The sequence below is a fragment of the Crocodylus siamensis genome, chromosome 2, assembly GCF_052110815.1.
Source record: "Crocodylus siamensis isolate JL-2025a chromosome 2, ASM5211081v1, whole genome shotgun sequence".
In the NCBI taxonomy this organism is placed as follows: Eukaryota; Metazoa; Chordata; order Crocodylia; family Crocodylidae; genus Crocodylus; species Crocodylus siamensis.
The window spans coordinates 73,984,199-74,000,856 of NC_143396.1; positions in this window are offsets into that span (position 1 = coordinate 73,984,199).

Here is a 16,658-nt window from a genome sequence, read left to right on the forward strand (position 1 = left end):
TTACTTTTAGCAGGAGGATAAGTTCCTCCTGTTATTCCCCAAGCTCCTGGCATTTGTGTATAGGCACGCAAGTGTCCCCTTGGTAGCCCTAGCATTGCCTATGGTTCATTCCAGGGCTGGGGCAGAGGTGGGTTCCCTTAAGTGCCTTGGCCTGCTGGCTTTGCAAGGGTTGCTCAGCGGGCCAGCAGTGGCAGTAGTCCCCCCATCTCCTGGTGGGTTTAGTTTAAAGCTGGGTGGAGTAGGTCAGCCAGTCTGGCTAAGAAGAGCCTCCTCCCCAGTGGAGAGAGGTGGAGGCCACCCCTTCCCACAGCTGGCTGCCTCTCTCACCAAAGAGCAGACTCTGGTCATGGAAGCCAAAGCCTTCCCGATGACACCAGCGCCACACTCTTTGGTTAACAACCTGGATCCTCCTGTCCCTCCTCAGCCCATAGCCCAAGACTGGGAGGATATAAGAAAACACTACCTGTGCCCCTAGACCCTTTAGCCCCACTCCCAAATCCCCATAGTGCCTCATGACCCAGCTGGGAGCGCTCTGAGCCATGTCATTGGTGCCCACATGGATGAAGAGCATAGGGTAGTGGTTAGTGGGATGGAGCAGCTTAGGGATCTTCCCCCCAGTGTCTCAGATTCTGGCTCCCAGGAAGCAGCAAACTTCCCAGGCTAAGGGGTTGGGGCGGCAGTTTACCCCACCAGTCCCTCTCAGGATGGAATTTCCCATGGCAAACACTTTGCATTTTGTCTTGGGGAGAGGTGGGGCAGTAGATACAGTAGAGCCTGTGTTGCCTGCAGGAGCTGGCAACTCAGCAGGCCCTGCTGGGGCTGCAAGAGGTTCATACCTGTTGCAAAGCTCCAGAGTGACAAGGGCCTTGGTGCAGTGGGCCTTGGGGCCCTTGACCACCTTGGTCCAACCCCTGGGCTGGACAGTAAGGGAGGTCCCTGAGTCCTCCCTTGTCCTGGAGGAAGACTGTGGTCTACCCTCCATCTCCTGGGGGAGAAGGGCCTGACAGTAGGAGTCAATCTCCTGCTCACAGTCCCTGATGGCATGCAGTCTCTGAACTGCGACCTAGAGCTCCTCCAGCTGGCACGCCAGAGACGCCAAAAAGGAGCAGACCTCACAAGGGGAGGTGGCCATGCTCCTGGGCCCCAGAGCCTGAATAAGCGACAGGCAGCCCCAGGCAGCTCTGGTTGCATGGAGCCTGGAACCATGGGTTCTGTCTGGGTGAAGGCCTCTGAGACACCAGAGTGGGGGGGTCCAGATCCCGAGGGGGCCCTCGGGGTGTGGCACATGCCCATCCGCGACATGCCACTAGTAGGCCACCTGCAGCTGGGACTGCCTACCCTAGGGGGCTCACAGGCAGAGCCACAACCTTCCCGCAAGAAACTCACAAGCTAACTTGCATGCCAGGTCCAGGAGCATGCCTGTTTGCGCAACCTGTTCGCGAGGCTCCGGTTGCACAGCTCCCTAGGGGGCTGGGCCAAGTTGGAGCTGAGGTGGGGTGTGCCTCTCCTCAGCCCCACTCAGCCTGTTCCCAGCTGTTCAGGTCCTCCCTCCATGGGCCCCTGCTTACCTGCAGGCAGGCTGGGGCTCATTGGGCATCCTGGGGTCTCTCTGGGGGTCCCTAGGCTCACAGGAGCACAGCAGGCTTACACCTGTGCATCTCACACCGGAGCCAAGGATCAGAATGAGGCTTTTGCTGTTGCTAGGCCCTTTTTAAACTATGTGAATGCACAGAAGCGCTGGCCAGTGCCTCGCTGAACTTGGGAGGCTACAGGAGTCCCTCCCCCCCCACTGAAGGAAGGGGACAGGTAAAAATCTCCCCCTTAGCTTGATTTGTGTGCCAGCAGCTGGTCAATGCACTCTCTGGGGGGCTGGGCCTTGGCCCCACTCAGCCCACTCCCAGCTGTTTAGGTCCCTCCCTCCATGGGCCCCTGCTTACCTGCAGGCAGGCTGGGGCTCATCAGGGGTCCTGGGGTCTCACTGGAGGTCCCTAGGCTCATGGGGGTGCAGCAGGCTTACACCTGTGCATCTCACACTGGAACCAGGGACCAGAATGAGTGAAGATAGTGCTTACTTGGAAGGTCAGAGGACAACATACCTACAAATATGGAGGAAAAATGATCAGGTTCTTCTGCCTCAAACCTGAACTCTAATTCATATCCTAAAAAGGAGGGCTATTACACCATCCTCAGGACAGAAAGGTATGAATCCTAAAAAGTGGAAGATCCTACAACTGCTCTTTAAGAAAACTGATGAAAAACAATACTTGAATACACTGCTTAAAGTCTGTATTTGCAACACTTACTGGCCAATTCACAATTTTATTACTTTTCAGACATATTTGACTGTCAAAGGAATTAATTCATATCTGTATTTAAGATGCTGAAAATTAGATCACTGTCATGTATTATTTAGGATGCTTCAATTACAATGGCCATTCAGCAAGTAATACCCTATTTTTTCTCAGTTTAATATTATTTAAAAATATTAAACTTAGAAAATTTGTACATGTTTGCTGAACACAGTTATTTTTCAATGTAGCCTCCTTCTTCATCAGTGACCTTTTCTCCCTGGTGAAGAAGGGCATGTATCCCAACTCTGTCAAAACCTTTGTCTTTATTGTGCGCCCACTGTCACACAGTCTCCATCACTTTGCTGTCATCCTAAAAATATTACCTCAAATGTCATCCTTCATCCCCAAGTTATATGAAGGATGGGGTAGCACAGCCTCTGTAGTGTGAATGTAGGTGTGCTTTGTCTCATAGAAGCAGAATCTTAGACATGTCTCTGTTCAGGACAGGAACTTTGTATGCAAAATTTAAGTTTCTTCAAGGCCTTGACATTGACTTCCAAGATTATTGTGGCCCCCTTAGGCAAGAAGTTAGTAAGAGAAACTTTTCCTATGTCCATGGTTTACTTCAGAGGTAACATTTTCTACAAGGGTCAGTCAAAAAGTGAAGCCTCCTATATCAGGATACAAGCCCTTATAATAAGGTAAATAAAGTCTGGAATCAAAGTGCTGAATTAAAAACATTGAAGAAAGTTTCTATTAATAGTGAAATGCATGTATGAATTTCCTAGAACCTTATTGAACAATAAATGAACCTATCAATACTTTGGCTAGGGAAAGATATTAAAAAAAATGGAGTCTGAATTGATTAAATCGTTGCAAGTTAGTCTAACCTGCCTAGGTTGAACCAGTTTGTAATAGCACAGACATTCCCTCTGGATTGGAAACAGTGGGCATATGCCTGCAGTTGCTCAGGCCAGGTGCCAGAGGGCACTAAAGCATACCCTTGACTGCAAGGAAGCTGTGCTGGGGGGATGTGGCCAGCCTGGGCTGAACTGGCCAAAGAGGGGTTTAATTCCCCCTCCCTGTCCCACTGGCAGGGACCTGAGCCCGGTCTACCGGGTGCTCTGCCCTCACTGCTGCTGGCAGAGCTGCGGCAGACTGCATGGCAGCACCAGGGCTCAGAGAGGGCCAGAGCCCTCCAAGCCCCCCCACAATACCACTGCGCGCTGTAGCAGCTTTCCTCACCCTGCATTATGGCCCCCTGCCAGGAAGAGACTTGTGCTTGGGGAAACCATGACAGGAGCTGCTGCCCCCATCATGGTTGCTCCCCCGTCATTGCTTTAGCAGCCAGGCAGGGCAGGGCCAGATGCTGGCCACCAGGATCCCTTGGGGGAAAGCAGGGAGCAGGGTTATTCCTCCTTCTGCCCTGGCCGCTGCTGCTGTTCACTCTGTGCTTGGGGCAAGCAGCGGAGTAAGCCCTCTCCGCTGGACGCCAGAAGGAGGGGGCAGGAGGGGGTTTATGCCTTCTGCACATGCCTAGAACTGCTCTGGTCTAAGCAGGTAAGTGCCTAACTCCCATCTAGGAATTAGGCACTTAAAAACACATTTGGATCCTGTTAAGGACCCAATTGCATAGGCATACTCAGAGCACAACTAAAGTACACCAGCAGCATTCAGCCTAGCATAAAACATAGCTTCAGCCACTATCACACAAAAAATACAGCCGGGGAGAAGGTGATAGTATCCATCTTTTATACAGTTGCTTAGTTGTTAGGGCACTCACACTGGAAGTGGAACAGGTACAGGGAGAATGGGTGGTACCTGCACAGGTAGGGTGCTTAGCTGGGATGGGGCTGTGGGCTCATGGGGAGTAGCATCCAGGAACAAGTGGGTGGGGCCAAGGAGACCCTGGGATCTTGGGATGGTGACAGTGCGAGGCCAGGACAGAGCTACAGTCTGCTGCCCGCTTGCCCCTGTGATGGGCACCGGTTCCACTGGCAGTGGTATGCAGGGACCAGATCAGAGTTCTGCTTCAGGCCCATGCTGTCACCCAAGATCCTGGACCTAGCCCCGCCCACTCCACTCCCAGGTGCAGCTTCCCACCTGCCCATGGACCCATCCTGCCCACTTGGTCATGCGCCCAACCCATGTAGCCAGCGCCCAGCCAATGTCCATGGAGACCCCAAGATCATAAGGCAGTGACAGCACAGGGCAGGGAATGAGGCAGAGCCCCAGTTATTCAGGCAGGGACATGTGAAGAGTGGATTGCAGTTCTGCCCCAGTCTTGCGTTTTCATGCCCTGTGATCCCAGGATCTCTATGGACATCAGCCAGGCTGTGGAGAGACAGGGAGTTATGTGCAGGTCCAGGTCCAGGATCTTGGGGCCGTGACCGCATGGGGTCATGGTAAAGCTGTGATCTGCTCCTTGCATGCCCCTGCCCACAGAACTGGCACCCATCGCAGGGGCATGAGAAAAGCAGATCACGGCTGTACTCCAGACTCTATCCCTGTGCTGTCACTGCCCCTCACCTCCCCTTTCTACTCCCAAACGCCACTCTCTGCCTGCCCATGGCCCCATCTCATATGGGGAGTTTTCGTGAGCTGTTGTGGGAGGGTGCTAACCTGGCTCATGACAGCTTAGCAAAACACCCTATGTGGCCAACAAGCCCAAATAATTGCCCACCCCTGCATTAGCCATTCCTAGGCAAATGCTGCAGCCTCCAGAGGCTACCTTTGAGTGCTACAGGATGTAAATTCCATAAAATTTGAAATGACCAATGGACCTGTGTAGTGAGTTCAGGATTTTGTTAAGCTCAAAAGCCTTTAAACTGTTCACAGTTCTTTATTTTCTGGGCACACTTGCCTCTCAGGAACCATCAGAACATAAATCAGCATTCAATAACATAACTCAACATGGTCCTCAGACTCCTGTGTCTCCTCTAGCCCTGAGAAGGTGCCTCTGGCTCTCTGCTGCTTCCTCCACACTGCAGTCTTCCTTATCCACCTGGCTCCAGCTCCAGTCCTGTGGTGGTGCAGCTGCTTCCAGACTTGCAGCCTTGGGTGTCTTTCTGGATCCCAAGAAGTAGCCTGGCTTGGTTCTGATTCTCCTGGCTTTCTTCCTCAGTCTTCTGTCTCCATCCCTCTTCCCTAGCTTCCTCTTTAGGAGCCTTTAACTTCCTGTGGCCAACTAATTATCTCTCTCAGCTGGCCTAGTTCTCCTAGGCAGCCTGCAATCAGTACCTACTGCCTACAGCTGTACTGTAGCCATGACAGCTTAGCAAAACACCCTATGTGGCCAACAAGCCCAAATAATTGCCCACCCCTGCATTAGCCATTCCTAGGCAAATGCTGCAGCCTCCAGAGGCTACCTTTGAGTGCTACAGGATGTAAATTCCATAAAATTTGAAATGACCAATGGACCTGTGTAGTGAGTTCAGGATTTGCTACTCCGCAGAGTAGCAAAATGTGTGCAGTCTGCTGCAATCGTTTGTCAGCCAGCCTGCTACATACATCCTGTGTATGGCCAAAAGTTGTTCAGCATGGTATGGCAATGTAGCAATCATGTGAGTCTACAAGTGATTGACAGCTACTTTGCTGTAGCAGCATGTTGTTTTAGTGTGCCACTATGGTGATGTAAGAACAAAATCTAACTGTGCATCACACACACAGCGCAGTACAAGCTATCAGTTATATAATATTAATTTGAAATCCAGAGATGTAATAACTGTCTGTAAAACATAAGTCTAAGTGATCATCTAATATAAGGCTGTGTAACTGGTGGTTGATGGGGCACATGGTCCACACAAAGTTAATTTATGCCCCGCAGCCTCCCACACAACAGCTGCAGCAGCAATGGGAGGCCATGGACTTCTCCTCTCTCCTCCAGCTTGCACTTCCTGCCCCTACCCTAGGGAGGAGTATGGTGCAGTACAGTGCAGCCCAAGGTGCTGGAGGAGCCTGCGGCCTGGGGTGCCTGTACAACATGATGCAACAGTAGAGTCTGCAGCCAAGGAGCTGAAGCTGAGGCCAATGTGCCCATGCATGAAGTGCAGTGGAGGGAGGTGAGACGCCCATGCAGGTTTGCAGTGGAAGAGGGCATCTGGGGGTCTTGTGCTTTCCACTGGTGCTGCCTACATGGAGTGCAGCCTTATCAGATTAGAAGTTGGGCATCCCTGCTCTAACAGGTTTAGGCATCCTGTACTGAGGTTCTCTACAAAGACAAGGCTTTTACACTGGAAGATTAGGACTCTCTACTGGATGGGAGGGAGTTTGCCCTTTCTATAAAAGACATTATAGGAAGAAAAATATATCAAATAAGTTTTCAAAGGCTGGTGTTTCAATCTGTACTTATATTAAGACTATCTTGCTGGCTAAATCACTGACTTCTAAAAAGAAGTAGGAAAGCTTTGAGACCTGATTTTCAGAGAGGCCGAGCACTTGCAGTTCCACTGACTTCTGCTAGAATTTTGAGTGCTCAGCACTTCTGAAAATTAAGCCCTTAGGGCCTTCCAGTTAGAAGCAGGGTTTAAATTCTGAGGTGTCCTAGCAGTTTTGGTGCCCTTGGCAGAGACCTTGTCAAACACCACATAGTATGTGCAGAGAGGGAGGAGGCGAGGGAAAGGCAAGCACCACAAAGCAGGATGCTGCTGGTGTTCCTTCAAACTTGACACCCCGACTGGTAACCCACCTGCCCCATTTATGCTACTGTTGAAATCTGTGTTATTAAAACATCACACACTGGGATATGTTAGACCATTACAAAACAGCTTTAATTTAAGTCATTCAGACTAGGAACAACAAATCCCTACATATAGTACAACATGGGGATGTAATAAGTTTTTGATGGTGTCACCAGTTCAAATTGCTTGTGCAATGGACATACGCAGTTTTTCATTGTGCATGCAAATATATTCAATTTTACTTGATACCCTGAAGTATATTCTAATCACTGCAGTTAATACTAATAAAAGGAAATATATCAGAATGTCTGAAATAAAAGCTCTCGAGCTATTACTTAGTTCTTCATCATTCTTACCAAAATTTCTAGTGCCACCTTGTGGAATATAGTCATACATACATAATTTCAGATGAAATTGCATGTCTGCAAGGCTCTTAGATCTGATGGGCTAGTCTTGTGGTTCCTTTTGTCTATTACTCCTCTTTCACTAGCAGTACAAAAACACTAAACAAATTGAGCAGTCCTGAATTGCAGCCATCATGATTTTCAAACATTTAGAGGAGTTTCTTTCCCTAAAGGTGCTAAGCCTTGACCCTCAAAGTTATTGAGGCATCTACATTTTATAAGATAATAGGCCTTATAGCACAGAGTGGTTGTAATCGAACCAAATTCACTTCTTATCCTAAAGGAGGACAGAAATCAAAAAACAAAATAGCCCTGCCCAAGAAGGCAGTAGGTAAATGCAGTAGGAAATATGAATATGAGTGCAGACCCAGGCAAGCCATTTAAATATTGGGGGGGGGGGGGGCTGTCATGTTATCTACTTATCAAGAGGAATGATTAGGGGTGGCATGTCCATACAAGAGGTTGTCAGCATATATCTAAGTCTTCCTATGACCCGCCCCCACATTGACAAAATTTTCAAAGCAAAAAACAGGAGCCAAGTTGTGGAGCATTGTGGGAAAGCTGCCTTATATGGGATAAAGGAAGTGTGTGTGTGTATGTGTGGAAGTTAAAAGAAAAAAACAGAACCTGTTCTCTTTCTCCCTCTTAGAATTAAAAAGGGGACACTTAAGAGTTAGGGCAGGGGGGAAGAAAATTATTCATTTATCGCATGCATATGGAATCATTCTTTGCTTCCATGCTATAAACATCCCAAGAGTCCCCAAATCTGCTTCTGAACGGATAATTTAAGGTTGCCTGTAGACGTGCCAAAATGCTGCTCTGATGCGCTGTAGTTACAGTGCATTGGAGCAGACTCAATCAAGTCTGCTAAAGTATGATAATAAGTGTGCTCCAGCAGCCTCCGTGTCTTGTATATGCAGCGTCCACATGCTTCAAAATGGGAGTAGGAGTACTTTTAACTAAAGCTCATTCGATGGGCATGGGATGGTCTCATTCAATGAGCTTTAGTTAAAGCACCCTCACTGCCATTTTGAAGCATGGGACTCGGAATACATGAGATGCTGCAAACACTTTAATTAGAGAGGCTCTTGCAGGCACTCTAGTTAAAGCACCCTCACCCAGCACGTGTAAAGATACTTTAAATGAACACAAAGGCTTGTGTTCCTAGATGCTTACTTTAGGGCAATTTGCTTTCTGGAGGCAGCAAGCAGGCTTATAGCCAACAGTTCATCAGTTATATATTGGTGAGGCCTAATAACCAGCCTGCCTCCAGAAATCATTCAGATCACTTCTTTTCCCTGTAATGCATCTGAAGATGCTTGGATGAACAATGCAATATAAGAGCTAATTCAGAAAATCATTGTGGGTATAGATCATAAGAACTGTTACTTTTTCCAGCACAAATTACCACACATGCTTGGCCTCTTACGTAGTTCCCTAATGATATAAACAGGAGGTAGGATAACTGAGCCTGCTCTTGCTTGGCTGCTTTCTACAATCAAATTCTGCCCAGGTAGGATTCATGCTGGGTTACATTCACATGTTCCCTGGCCCTTTAAGGGTTTGAGCTCTGCTAAAGAGATCAAAGGGTCCCAGCTGGGAAGCTAAGGCCGGGCCTGGGGGAGCTTGCAGAGCTATGATGAGGCTTGTGCACTCAGGGTTTGGATTTGTTTTCCAGGTACTACTGTAAATAAAACCTGCATTTTAAAATCACGCTACCTGGGTTCAGCATGTGTCATATCAGGCAGGATAAGCCTCTTGCAGAGATGTGATCTCTCCCTGAGATATGAACATCCCTAGATGTTGGAGACTGTCCCAAGAAAGGCTGCTTTGAAGGAGTCAATTGCTTTCCAAGCACTACAGCTAGGGGACTGATCTGTCCATTTCCAGGACAGACCACTTGGGGAAATATAGGAGCATCAGTGCTCAGGAGTTGCCTCCTTGTGGTCCAACTGCCCAGCAATGTGTTTCATGCACAGCTGGGTAATCCAACCTCTCACCTGGCCCATGCCAGAGCCCATTAAAGATACATTTCCCCATGGGAGTTATGTCTGCCTGGTGCTGCAAAAGAACAGGAGCTAAATGAAGCAGCTAAAGCAGGGACAGCTCAAAAAAAATACATGGAAAAATGAAAGCTGTCTGGAAGTGCGGATGCAATTAAGAACCAGGCCCCAGTTAAAGAAACAAATCTCTCTTGCTCCATAAAGTTTTAAGTCATAAAGTAACGGGCAAGGAGCAAAGTTGAAACTATCTCAGCTGGTCGCTTTGAAAACCTTGCTGGAAGACCAAAGTCGGCTTGGGAGGGAGCTGCCTTTGTAAAGCAATATGTGATATAAGGCTAGAGAAGCCTCACCCGAATCACATAGGCAAATCGAGTGAGCCCCCCACTGATATTCCTTTGATTTACCAATAAACTTATCTTTCTACCTGGGGACTGAATGTAGAAAGAGAAAATCAAAGATGCTTATGAGCTAGTTTCAAAATATTTGCAAACACCTGCTGCCCCTGCTAAGAATCACTGATCAGAAAGTGCATGGCGCTGCCCTCTTACCAGTGACATGGCATCTGGGGTGGGGGATGTAGCTGATTGTTCAATTAATTGAAAAGCAATATAGAAGTTTCCGTCAGCAATAACAGAAAAGAAGAGAGAAGGGTGAAAGGAGACCCTCAAGAACAGACCAGCATCAATTGTTGGAACACGTGAAATGTTATTGCATCTTAGAACAATGCTGTTGTATTTAAAGAGGTGGGCGAAAAGCCCGGTAACTAAAGATTTGGAGCTTTGCCTTCACAGAAGACATAGCTGGGTGTTGTGGGATAGTGCCCCAGTGTGACTTAATTTAGCATTAACAGTGTTTAAGCTTAATAAAAGCCTCATTTGAAAACCATCTTTGACTGTAAATGTAAAGACTCTGAATGTAAATGCAAACATTTAAAATCAATAAAAATCAATGGGACTACCAATGCTGGTAAAATTTAAGCACATATATGTGCAGGATTACATCCAGGGCTTTACCATGTTCAGTGATATTTTTGTAAATAGCTGAAAAAGAAATGTTAGTGGAACATGTCTCTTGCTTCTGCCAAAAAGCCTGAAGTGCTGAAATTTGAGGAAAACACTGCTATGAATTAATAAGCTTTAAAATACTTGTCTTTCAGTACCTACTTTTTTATATCCAGCAATTTAAATGCATGCTGTTGAGTAGAATCTTGGCTTATCATCACCTAATGTTGTCCCTACATTGATCGAAGACCAATAGAAATACTTCCATTAAATCCTTCTTCAGTTGGTGGAAAAACCTCAGTGGGAGTTGTACACATGCTAGGGGTTTAGTCCTCTAAGTTGAAATGGTGGGTTTTTAACTGGGATGATTAAAACCCCACCATTTCAGTTTTGGGACTTCCACCACTGTTACGGCAAGAGGCCTGATCTTTTTTTTTTTTTTTGTGAAGCCTGCCCACCTCTCCTGTGGCCACAGGGTGAACCTGAGCCATGGGGGACCCTGGTCCTTCCCTTCATGGCAGCAGCCCCCACCAGGGCCATATGGGTGGGCTGGGAGCTCAACTCCTGCCCACGAGAAAAAAAAAGGCTCAGACCCCTCAACACATTTCCCTCCACCCACAATGGAGCCTACTCATATGAGCTGCTGGCTGGCTGAGCAGACCCTAAGCCTTAGGGGGTCCTGGCCCTTCCCTCTGTGGCGGCAGTGCTCCATGGTGCCACCCGGGTGGGCAACTAGCAGGCCAGGGGTTGCCCCAGTTCAGAGGCAGCCAGATCCAGCTTTTCTCCGAGCCCACCAGGGCTGCCAGCGCTGTCCCCACTGCTTTCCTGCCACCTGGGACAACCCAGGAATGGGCTGGCTTGCCTCTGGGGCAGTGCAGAGAAGTGGCAGAGGGGTGGCTGGGTGCACTGGTGGCTGAAGGTGGAAGGGACAGTGCATGGCATACAGGAAGCCCTGGCAGGCTTGGGGAAGAGAAGGATCTGGAGGGTGCTGCCTCCAAGCTGGGGCAGCCCCTGGCCCGCTAGCTGCCCACCCAGGTGGCCCCAGGGACTACTGCCTTCTCTACTGCCATGGAGGGAAGGACCAGGGTCCCTCGCAGCTCAGGGTCCACTCAGCCCACCAGCAGCTCACATGGGCAGGCTCCATTGGAAGGGAAAAAAAAAAGCAGTGAGGGGCCCAATCCTTTTATTTTTTTCTTTTGAGGCGCCTACCTGTGTTTGGGGGGCAAGCTGCCAGCAGGCTCTGAGCTGCAGAGAGCTCCAGTCCTTCCCTCTGCGGTGGTGGTGCCTCCTCAGAGCCGCCGGGGCAAAATGCTAGTGGGCTGGGGGCTGCCCGAGCTCGGAGGCAGCACCCAGCCTGATCCAATTGTTCCCTGAGCCCGACCTGGGGCAGCCCCTGGCCCACTAGCAACCCACCTAGGCGGCCCCAGGGGGTGTTGCTGACGCAGAGTGAAGAACTGGGGCTCCCCACAGCTCATCCCCTGCAGCTGGGGATGATGAGGGCAGGCACCCCGAAAAAAAAAAAAGAATCAGGCCCCTTTCTGCTTTTGCCTTCAGCCCGCCTCTCCCTTGGCTGGCGGGCAAGCTGTCAGATTAAAGGCAGCAATATTACAAGTACCTATGTTGCAAACTAATCTACATGGGAGATGTGGTTTAGTTTGCAACCTAACAAACTCATTTAAATTGCAACCCCCCCATACATGTAAAGTTGACACAGTTAAACTGCAAAAAGGGTCAATTTTCATCACATGTACAAGCACCCAGTGTTTGCAAACCAAATATGGTAGCTTACTGTTTTGAAAATCAGAGTGACGTTGACTATAAACATCTGTGACATTATCAACTTTTCTTTCTTTGCTTCTGCTCAACTTCTGCAAAGAGTAAACAAATGAAATGTTTAAACATCAGTGATATTTTAAATATGTTTTCTATTTCAATAATGAATGGTGTCACTAAGATCATTACTGTTTTTTTCTGTGTGTTGTTAGTATTAGAATTTTAAACTGTTATTATCCTTTCAACCACATATCGTTTTCAGGAAGTTTAAGACTGCACACTTGCAGTACTAAATGAGAACTAGCATAACACTGACAGCTTACACTACAGAAGAGAGAATGCGGCTTTCACTTCTTAATAAAACACTCTATGGAGAACATCGGCAATGTGTTTACCTAATGTCTGAAACAAAAATTCAAAGCTCCTGTGGAGCTTTAAGTTAGCAGTGACAATCCCTTGATTCAAGGATGATCTCTATCATCACTTATAGTTTCATAGTTAGTGATGGGTCTTGTCTTGAAGTGACTTCAGACTCCAATCTTTGAGCCCCAGATCCATCCACAGAAGTCTTTTCATAAGGAATAGTAGGTCATAGGCTGGGATTTCTCTTCTTCTCTGTCAAAGACCAAAGTCTTTGATTTCAGATGCCGATGGCAAAAAGTCAGATGACAAAGGGTCAGAAGCTAACACAACAAACTCTGTGGTTGTAATTTATCCCTCTGTATTAACAGCGTTGCATATACACACCCCTGTGCCTCATTTCAAAACACTTGAGTTCCCACACTAGAGAGAGAAACTGGCTTTGACAATTCAGCACGAGAGATATCGGTACCCATAGTGACCAGATAAAAATGAAACTACTTTAATGAAGTTGTAAAATTAAATATACTACGTGCGCCATCCTGTGACCAAACAGAACCAGTACCACCCAAGTAAAAATAACCCCCCTTTTTTTATGAAACCTGAGCAAACAAAGAGAGCACAAGTGCCAACTCGTTAATTATTTATGATTGGCGTATAGTAATTAGTCACCTGTGTCAGATAAAACTTTGAAGGAACTTCCGCCCAAAGCAGAGAGCAGAGAACTGTGTATACACTCAAGAAGAACAGATCATGCATCTCTCCGCCTACGTTATCTTTCTGGCATATCTCATCTTACCGGTCCGTTTATCTGTCTATCTTTGGAATTATCTTTCTTATCAAGCACTCTTAGTAATCTGCAGACTGCAACAGCTTATATGAATCGCTCGGAAGCAACTGTCTTACCCACCCTGTAAATGCTGGGTAACATGATATCTGCATGCTGTAACTAAATCAATCAGCTCCTCTGCCTACGCTCCAGCACATCAGAAGCATAAGTAAAATAAATCTTTTGTGAAACCATCACGCTGTGTTTAAATCATACTGACTCCTGCTCACCGTTATCACCCACCTGCCCAGTCATAAATCCCCCTCCTCGCGCCAAGCCAGTCGTGCCGACCCAGGCTCGCAGGTCAAGGGTGCACTGGCGTTATGGGGCGCGACATTCTCCTTCCTCTGAGCTCTCTTCTCTGCTTTGAGGGTAAGACACTTTACCTTAAAGCAGACTTGGTTGAGATTGCAGTGCCATTGGAGTCAGTTAGCAGCCAGCTCCTCTCAGTTCTCAATATTGACATCCATTTTCTTTAGGCATGTCTTCCATTTTTCCTTGTAACCTTTCTTCTGTCTGCCACAAGTTCTCAACTAAGTTGGGAGCAGAGCACTTGTTTTGGAAGTTGAGAGTCAGGCATCCACACACAAAGTCTGGTCCATTGAAACTGGTACTTGAGGTAATACTGACTTCAGAAAGAATGCTGGTATTTGTCGCATTTGATGTAGATGACTTTCTGGATAAATTGTTGGTGATACCTTTCCAGATCTTTAGATGATGATGTAACATTAATTGCATTTCACATCCATAGTGGAGAATGGGGATGACTGTACTGTGGAGCTGGATCATGGTGTCTTTACAGAGATTGCAATTAAAAACACACAAGAAATATTTCCTGAAAGAGGTGCTTGAGCACTGGATCTCTGTACTGGATCTTCTCAACAATGTTCACCCTCTAAGAGAGGTGACTACCAAGGTAAGAGAAGTGCTGGACTACTTCCAGAGTCTTTCCTGTTGACGTTGATTTGAGGAGCAGGTCACATTTATGACCTGGAGCTGGCTTCAATCTTCTCAATGTTCAAAGTTCAATAGACTTCTGTGAAGAGATCTGGTATTGTCAAGAGCTTTTCCTTAGTGTGCACAAGGATAGAGCAGTTGTCAGTGCATCGAAGGCCAAAGACGGTTGTTTTGAATATTTTGGTCTGTGAGCAAAAATATGCCCAAAACATCCCAAACATCCTTTCAGTATTCAGTGTCAGTTCTGGAAGGAAGACAGTCCTTAACAAGAACCATGATGACAATCAAAAAAACTGAAAACAGAATTGGGGCAACGATGCATACTTGCTTAACTCTAGTTTGGATGGCAAATGGATTGGTTTCCAATATGCTGCAAAGAATGGCCACAGTCATCTGGTCATGGAGAAGCCTCAATCAAAGCCATATGGGGGTCTTGTTGTTCCCAACACTTCTTCTGGACCTGGCAGGCAACAAAAATCATGTCAATTGCCCATCCGTGATGGTCGGAAACCACACATATTCTGAAAGGACTTCCTCAGCAAAAGGTAGAAGACAGTTCAGGAGGAGTTCCCACTTACATACTTAATTTCAGGTCCTCATTGTTCTGAATTTGAAGAATAAATTTGTTGAGTCTCAGTGCCAGTTCCGCACCACCAGCCCTTAAGATTTAAGCAGGCACGCTATCCAGTACAGTAGCCTTGTTATTCATTTCTTTGATGGTACACCGGACTTCTAGGATAGGAGGGATGGAGAGGGATCCTACTGGGGGATGAAAATCGATGGAGGCATCTGTTACAGTTGACTCATCGTTCAGGAGTGCCTTGAAGTGCTATTTCCATCTAGCTTGGATACAGTCATTGTCTTTGAGGAATGTCAAGCCATTCTGTAATATTACCCCTCAAGGCAGATCTCTACAGCCACACTGCTTTAGGGAAAATACTTTTCAGAACCAAAGGAAAGGATATTCAGTGAAACCAAAGGTAAAATTTGAAATTGTCTAACCATTGCAAGGACTTTGTGCATGTTTTTTACGTCTTTTGCTTATACCAAGCCATTTTACAGTTTAACTAGTTTCGTGTCATTATGTGACCTAATTTAAATAGACTGGGTTAGCTTCTTCATCAGTAGTTATCACAAAATGGTACATATTCTTCTGGCTCAGCCTCATTTCTTCCATTTATGTTCTGATTTGGGACTCAGCTGAAATTATCTTACTTGCATATATCTAGCTGTGCTAGCTTGAAATTAGTTTGCTCAGTGACTACTGGCAACATAGTGACAGTGGCATGGAATTCACAAAAACACAAGTTTTTAACCAGTTTCTTGGCTGGGTTTTGCAGCCTGCACTGAACAGGACCTGAATGAGCTTATTTAAATGTGGATTGGCACCCTAAGTCACAGCTTGTTCTCTACCCGCAGTATCTCATTCCTGGGTGGTTTTCTGTATTTCAACCAGACCACTTTAACTAGTTGTATCTAGTCTCAATGTCAACTAGTAAAGGAGGCCCAGAAATGCAAAGGAAAGCAAGGCAATGGCTACTTAAAAGTACCAGTAAGGTTTAAGGAAACAAGCTAGAAACTCTGGGGAAGAGGAGCAAGTGAGTTCATAATGGATCACAGTTCTTATCATTTGCATTAGCTGCTGGTAGTTGAGGGCAAGGTTGCTGGGGAAGGGGAAAAGAACACGACCGACAGCTCCATATGCCCCACCACTACTTGCTCTGATGCCACTGCCAGCTCCACCAATCCTGCCAGAGCATCCTGGGGCCAGATTTCTCCCATGAGGAGCCCCAGGGATCGGATCCAGCCTGAGGCACAAGGCAAGTCTGACACCCCCATTTATTTTATTGAGGATCAGATGACTGGACAATCTAGATACTATATTGTTCTGAGTATAAGTTGATCCTGTCTGTTAAACAGGGTGATTTTTTTATGGTTTTCTTTGAGGGGACAAAAGGTTGAGCTGTAAATAGGAACAATATGGTATTATCCTGTGTCTAATATAACTGACTTCATATAAGTATGCTCCACTTATGTGAATTTTGCACTTTTGTACTATGCATATAACTGCATAAAACAAAGACAATCCCAGTTGACTACCCATTGCTTACAGTATAAGAAAACACTGGTCATCCGCATATTATTTAACTACTTAAAGTGCATAAGCAACTATCAGCCCCACTGCCTACTGCATAACATACAGGAAAAAAAGTTAATTTAAAAAAGGGGGGTTCACTATTATAGGTCTATAGTCTATATAGATTGGTCTATTTACTGTCAATTTGCGCAGCACAGTGAAAATGAAACCCAGTCCCTGATGTTGGGATTGTTGAAAGCTGGCATATTTTACTGCAACTGTGT